This window comes from Momordica charantia, assembly GCF_013281855.1.
Source record: "Momordica charantia cultivar OHB3-1 chromosome 2 unlocalized genomic scaffold, Mcharantia_2.0 BLBB01000002.1, whole genome shotgun sequence".
Taxonomy (NCBI): Eukaryota; Viridiplantae; Streptophyta; class Magnoliopsida; order Cucurbitales; family Cucurbitaceae; genus Momordica; species Momordica charantia.
Genome location: NW_028275160.1, coordinates 11790334 through 11797358, shown reverse-complemented (window position 1 = coordinate 11797358; position 7025 = coordinate 11790334).

Sequence of the window (7025 nt, the reverse complement as noted above, 5' to 3'; positions counted from 1 at the left end):
GTTGATGTGTCGATAGGAACTATGAGGGATCAATTTTACGAATATGTCTATGGAAATATTGATAAAATGTCGACGTCGATGAATATTTCTAGAAATGTTATAAAAGTAAAAAATATTTCAATTAATAAATAAGTATTTCAACTTAAGTTAAAAATGATTATATTAGTATTATATCAATAAATATTTTAATAATACTAATTAATTATTTATATACAGTATTAATTTTTATACTATAATATATAATAAATAATATTAAGCCCAATACGCCCAACCCAGTATATTGGATTTTTCAAAAGAAAATGGAAAAGATTACAAAAATGTATGATATTAGGTTAGGTTTTTATTTTTCATTTTTTATTCTTTTTATAATTCTATGTATTTTCTCTATTTAAAAAATTTATTCAAACATTTTAATTATTTTAACCGGTTTGTTTAATAATTTTAAATATTTATTAGAATATCAAAGGAAAGATTATGGTTCTCGGGTATCCAATCAATTAATCCCCCAAACCGGGGAAGCTTAAGCGGAAATGAAAGCCATTCTTTTTGTAGTTTTCTTTTGGGCTTCATCCCGTCCGTTCCGTTACATCTAGTGCGTGTCATACTTCTTTTTTGGGTATAAGCCAAAAACCTGCGAGAGGTTCCCCACTCTTCTTTGATCTGTCTTAGGGCCGAGTGGCGGCATCGACCCGATTTAGTTTTTCCCCCGCTCGATCGAGCTGTCTGAGGTCGATGGTGCATCCGATAAGCTCTTTCGGTATTCATCTCCAAAGCCCGGTCAGATGCTTGCGCTGTGCTTGGATGCACTTGTATTCCACACGCCAGCGATGAGATGAAAACCGCCCCCATTCAGCGGTTCCCGTGCCACCACAATGACATGGCATCGAAAGAGTGACTGAACCTGTCCCTGACTGTTAGGGTTGACTTTTTACTGCAGAAACATGTGTCGGTAGCCCTGTTTGACCACGTTTTTGACCCATTTCCTATTATTATTTGCAAAAAAGGACCACATATTATTAAAGTAAAACATACATAAATTATTTATTCATTTAAATTCAATGAAAAATACTTTCTTTATGTTTTCATGCATTTACTTTCATTTAATTATGTTCTAAATTAGTTATCAACCTCCTTGTGGAATGTCTTAGTCAAATGAATTGATTTTCAACACGCTCGAGATTTTGACCAGATTGCGCCTGACACTTTTTTGGGGTTGGTTTCTAAAAACTTTTCTTTACGTCTTTTTTCCATTCGGCCAGTGGGAACTTGATTTATACACTAAAGCCCGACCTTGGGAAAGGTGAGTTAGGTAAAATAATAGGAAACCAATATGGGATGTGACTTAGGAATAAGCGCATAAAACATGGTCCTAGGCATAGGCCCTCTGACCCATAATGCAAATGAGTTGGTAGATATTATCTAGGATTGTAATCACACATAGGAATATGATTGTAGGTTACTCTAGCCTCTACAGCAACCAAAAGCGGTAGTGAAAGAGTAGAACTCAAATCCCAAGAAAAGTCAGGAATTGCGTCTGGTGCATTTTCCAAACATAGTGTGTTTTCCATGTTTTGCATCAAAACTAAGGTAGGAGACAAGGAGGTTTAGTTTCATTAAATTGCTTGATAGTTAAAATCCCAAACAACAACATTTCACCATTATTTTCTTCCTAAATCACAATTGCATATTTGAATCATTTCACTGCATTACTTGATTTTGAAAAGCAATAAGTCCCTGAAGATTCGACCTTGAATTACTTCCGAGTATTACTTGTGACCGTGTGCGCTTGCACGAATCTTTAATCTTTTTAAAGGTAGAGAAAATCCTAACACTGACCATCCATTAGTGGCTCGGCTTCGTCCACAAAGCTACAGCTTCCGCATCTCTAGGCTTCACTATCGCTCATGACTGGTATATGGATCTCTTTATTTATGTAGTGGTAGGCCTGATAGAAGCTTGGCCAGAAGCGACTAGTCGCTTCCCGAATGCACCAAGCACATTGATTGGGACACATCAACTAAAGTGGCTTTTGAACAAGACCTATCGACTTAGGGGCAGTTGCTACTAAAATGGGTGTACCCGGAACGGGGTTCCGATCTCTGAATGGATCTGCTATAGCTACTCGATCTCGATCAAATGGCTTTGGGGTCACTTGTTCCCAGAGACAAGCCCTGGCTCAAATGCCTTTGCCACCACCGAAAGTAAAAATCTTTCAACCAAAATCCACCCTATGGATTTTCCTTCCTTTTGCCGCATTTTGCTCAAAGGGTTGAAGGGAGATAGTGCATCAATTTGTTCGCAAGGGCCAACTTGATCCTCTTCCGTAGGGATCCCAGATGGGGGAACCCTAAGAGAGCCGCCTACCCAGCCATGACAAATTTTTCTGGGTGAATGACTTTGGACGTTGCTGCGGTTGTTCGGAAGGACAAAGCGGCTCAACCAGAGAGCCAAGAATGCGGCTAAGTTGTCTCACTTGAGAATTCTGGAGTTGGGCTTCGGACCCTCGATTGATTGTTTTCCAAGAATGTTGAGCCGTGTATGTAAGCCGTGTATCTGGGACGAAGTTAAAAGAAGAGCTTTCGCTTTTTTGCACCCAAAAAGGCCAAGCCAATAGCCAAGTCATATGTAATGATTGCACCCATAGCTTAGTGGGTTTTTCATTTCTTCAATTACATGCTCCCCTGGAAGGAACTCCTCTCGTGCCTATCAGTGTCTCGTCCCTTCGCTTCAGCTGCCCCTGCCCTATCTATTCATCTTTTTTTTTTCAAATGGATATTTAGGGATCTCTCTTGTTCATAGATCATCGAAACCTGACTTGATAACTAGTATCGCCTCCCCGCCCAGCTCTATCAGCAGGTCTTTTCTTTTACAATACTTAAAAAGGTCTCTCATGGCCAATTTCTTATTACTGCGTTCTCGACCATAGAATTCGACCTGAGGGGTCAACCCGGTGGCTTCTATGAGTAAGGCGGTGCAAAGGAGGCTCGAGGGCTTGTTAAGGAAGGCGGCAATGTTTCTTATTCCACCGAGTTGAAGCTAGCAACATGTCCATTACACACCGGAGGTAGGTAAGAACTGAGGGACAATGCCTCCTAACCTAAGTGGGCCTACCAGCAAAGCAACAGGTACTTGATCGGGCAGGGGAGCGGTTTGGTATCGTGCAACGCTCTTAGCCCTGCTAGCGAAGGAATGCATCCAACAGTGTTCTGTCTCATTGGTCCTCTCATGCTAGAATTGGCTCAACAATCCACGTATACAAGTATACGAGGCAAAGACTATTTGTTTGAACACTAGACTACTACTAGAAACTAGAGACTACGACTACAATATAAACTGAAGCAATTTCCTCGAGATCGAATGAGGCTCTCGTTGAGAGATCTATTAGTGATTTGGCCACGATTCCTCGTGCTTCATGACTACCCGAAGGAGGAGGTATATGGCAGTAGCAAAGTTTATGATAAAAGAATAGGACAAAGGTATGTGATTCTCAAATATTGCATAACACAATTTGATACGATGAGATAGAATGCAATAGAAACAAAGACACAGGGAACAGATTACCTACTCTTAACGGTTCCCCTATCCTTTCAAAGCCCATAGGTTGGGCGCTCCCGCTTGACTAATAGTTTCGAAAGTCAGGCTCTTCTGCTGAGCGAAGCTGCGAGCCTACCCTTCTCGAGCCTACTTAAATAGCTTACGCACTCAATCTAATAACCTACCTATCGGGCGCCAATAAAAGAGAAAGTTTTTGCATGGGCTCATCATCTAATGGGGAGCTTGAAGAAACGAAGCGAGCTTAGAGTAGCAGCCTATTAGTTACTACATTTTGAAGGCTCCTTGAACTGAATTACCTGGGATGCCTGTGTCCATAAGAAATCGTGAAGCCACCCATTAATAGTAATGGAACTCTGCGCAAAGTTTCCTCCGGTAAATGCTCATTCTTATTTTAAAGAAAAATCAAACTTTGATTTCAAGCTAAATATATATTTTAATCCCTATTCTTTAAAAGGTTCTAATTTTGTCCCCTATATTTAAAATTCTTTTAATTTAGTCTCTTTCGATTTGTGTATGTTCAAATTGTCTGACAATAAACTTATATGACATAATACTCAGTGAATTTGTGAAAATTTAAAGGAGAAAAAAAAAGTCACAAAAAAAACTCAAAATTTCTACCAATTTTTTAGAAATGGGGAGATGGAGAAACTTACTCCTCTTTGATGATATGTTTCCTCTATATTTCAGTCAATCCACTAAATATTATGTCATAAATTTGTCATTAGCCAATTTTAATATTTGCCAATAATTAATGACAATTTTAACATTTGCCAATAATTAGGGACAGACGTATAAAATGTTAAAAGATAAAGAGACTTAATTAAAACTTTTTAAACAATAAAAACTAAATTGAAAAAAAAACTTTCAAACATTGTTTTTTAGTACAACTTTCAAACCTTATGAACAAAAACAAATATTTTATGATTTTATAATTTTTAATCTCAGTATTACTCAACTAGTTAACATATTAATAACCTTTTTTAAAGGTCAACGGTTTAAATCTCCACTCGATTTGTTATGTAATATTCTTTAAAAATTAATTTGAGATTGCAATTTATCCTATAGCTATTTAGTTTTATTTAAAAAATGGTCCTTTTTGAAACAATGATCTAAAGATTTTATAATTTTGATATGAAAACTACAATCATGTCCATTTAAATATATTTAAAGCCTACTACAACCAACTACAAGATTAAAATATAAAATATAATAATTTTCATTTTTATCCGCATACTTCATCTACTAATTAAAATTTTAATTTCACCATATTGAACTATAAATTTAAATAAATTATGAACTTGATAGAGTCTTAGAATTAGATTAGAAAATTTGTCAATCAAAAAAAAAAAAAAAAGAATTATCGTAAATTCAACGACTCTTTTAAACAAAAGAATCTAAACTCACAGCACCTAAATTCAACTAAAGAGCCTACAAATAGTAAAATGAATGATTATCCACAAAAATAACATCATTTATCCATCTCAACATTTATAGCTGGTCATAAATCTTAAAAAAACTATAAAAACGTAAATAATTATATATTTAGAATTCAAGATGAAACTAAAATTGATCAGAGAAAGTATAAGAGCAAAAATAAAAATTTACAAATCTTTTTATATTTAAGATGATTTTCATGAGTCTCGAGTTCGGCAGAGTAAATGAGACAATTATTATGATTCTAAAGACGATATTCAATTGCCATCTATTGTTGAACTAAAAAAACAATAAGATTATTTGATGAGATTATTTAGGTAAGGAGACATTGCTTAAGTGTTACAATAAATAAATGAGAATGAGATGGTGGAAGAAGACAAAAAGAAAAACATCATGAGAGCAATCAAAGAGGATTTTGAACAAATTGTTGGATTTGGTGAAAAAGTTGATATATGATTTTGTAATGGATTCATGGCTTGGATTTGCTAATTGATTATGATCTCAATTGATTTCAATTATTTTAGACACACTTAAATATTTCCAACTTGCTAATTGAAAGTGTGTGTATTTGCTTGCTATTGTATTAAAGTGAAATAGTGGGGGAAAAGTGTTTAAATGAACATGATTTAGGAAAAAAAGAACAAACAAAACAAACAAAGAAAATGTATTAAATTTTGGTCACAAGTCTAGCAAATATGGTATATAAAATAAACTAATTTGTAGATTTTAAAATACAAAATACTAACCCATAATATGCTTCTTTGAAACTCCTTCACAATGAAATGTCCTAGAATGATTGCTATGTACTCGAATAGAGAAAAAGAAGTATCATTAGTAAATATAGTAAAAAATTAATAGTTAAAAGAAATTCTGAATAGTGGGGTGGGTTCAAAATCACAACTCTCCGAGAGATATGTGCCAATTATTGTTGAGCTACACTCACTTTCGCATTTAATTGCAAATATAGTAATCACTTTTCTAATCAACTAATACAAAAAAAAATGGTTAAAAAAAATACCCATAAAATAAGTTGATTTTTGAAAACGAGAAAAATAATCATATTGATATACCTAATATTAAGTACATCAGTGATATAGATTAGGTATGTAAGTTATATTAATGATGTACCTAAAATGAAGTATAATGCTGATATATTTAGTGTGATTACTATACTTCGTATTATATATATATCAATTATTAATTTATATTAGGTATAAGTTATATCAATCATATATCTAAAATAAAGTATATCCTTGATATGTGACTAAGAAACTTACCACGTCACTTGAAACAAAATCTTTAACCCAAAGAAGATTTATCAATGATATATATACCTAATATGTTGAAATATATACTGTTATTTTTAATCACATGTGATTGATATACTTCGTATTAGGTGTATTAGTTATATCAATTGAAATAGATCATTGATATGCTTGATATCTCAATAAAAAAATCCACACTATCACTTAAACCACGATCTTCCCTCCAAAGAAGATTTATGATATATATATATATATATTCATTCATTTAATATATTATATTAGGTATAAGAGTTATATTAGTTATATATTTAGTATTAAGTAATATGTAGACCAGTTATATAATTGATATACTCACCGTGAGAAATTAGACTTTACGACATCTATAGTATATATAAAAGCCTTTTTTTTATCATTTTTGTCTTTTTCCTTTTTACTCACTTCAATATAAATTTTGAGGCAAAATAGTTCTTTTACATGCCACTGTTGAATTTTCCATAATTATAAATAAATAATACAATAAAAAAATAAAAAAATCTCACTTAGCTCAAATTTTAAAGAACCAACGTAGTATATGTTACATATATTTCGCCGTTACATATATTTAATTACCCAAATCATTATCTGTTGATGCATGAATTAGGCTCTCCCGGTTCCTTCCAAAGTTCACACCAAACTTGATAATCAGGAGACAGAGAACCTGCAAAACCAATCAAACTTAAACCGATGTGACTCCAGTCACACGGGCACCGATGTCTAAGTTAGCAAGGAGAG